This window comes from Nothoprocta perdicaria, unplaced genomic scaffold (genome assembly GCF_003342845.1).
Source record: "Nothoprocta perdicaria isolate Ctin4 unplaced genomic scaffold, notPer1 scaffold_182, whole genome shotgun sequence".
In the NCBI taxonomy this organism is placed as follows: Eukaryota; Metazoa; Chordata; class Aves; order Tinamiformes; family Tinamidae; genus Nothoprocta; species Nothoprocta perdicaria.
This window is the reverse complement of record NW_020455005.1, coordinates 426226-427217: the sequence shown is the minus strand read 5'-3', so window position 1 is coordinate 427217 and position 992 is coordinate 426226.

The following is a 992-nucleotide window of genomic DNA, read 5'->3' as shown; positions in this document are numbered from 1 at the left end:
TGGCATCCAGCACAGTGCAGCATCCTCCTGCTCCCTGTGGCATCCAGCACAGTGCAGCATCCTCCTGCTCCATCGGGGCAGGCTAATTGCCCCAGCAAAGATGCTGCAGTGTGGCCAGGGCTGCCTCTCTGCTCCGTGCCTGCTGCATTCCCTGTTCTGGCTGCGGCGCTGGAAATGTTACTTCCTTTGCTTGCACGCACTATTTATTTACTTTCTCTGGTGGAACAGAGCCATTATTCTTTGCTCTAGGCATGTGCTGACACATTTAAAAGATGCATTTGTAAGAACAGAGGACATCTGTAACTCTCTTGGACTAATAATCAACACATACCATAATGCAGGAGCTAAATGAGTATTTAAAATCTTTATACTCCCCTAGGCCCTGCCAGTGGGGACTCCCCCCAGCCAGAGCCATGGACTACACATCCACCTGTGTTTTATCATCTGGTTATTGCAGCATCAAGATCTTTATTGCAGCTCCCAGCATGCATCTTTGGGAGCTGAAAAGATTGCCTAAATGTACCTCTGTTTCACCTAGTAGGGTGAAACCTGGGGTAGCACTGTGATCTAGTGCAAATGCTGCTATTTGACTGCATGCCTATTTTTTTTTTTTTTTAGTTTGGGGACAACTAGGGTTACCACATTCTTTCTTGCCTTCCTCAAGCTCCCTATAGATCTGTGCTTTGTTTCTAGCCCGTGTGAAGAGAGCTGAACGTTTGTGTGCTGATGCTGTATTCAAAGGCAGGCTGCTGCTGAGCGTGGATTTCCTTCTGCCCGCTCTACACTCGCCCAGGCATCCCGAGTGCAGTAAGGCTGCTGCTCTGAGCTCCTGGTCCTGGATGAGCTCCCAAGTTTTTTAAGCTCAGGGAGTCTTCTGGCTTTCCTGGCCTGTTTATTTTTCCCTCTTAACACAATGACACACAGTATCACTTCATGGATGGAGTCTGACAGAGAAAGTGGACAAGCTGAACCAGCTGCACTGAAAAGACAAA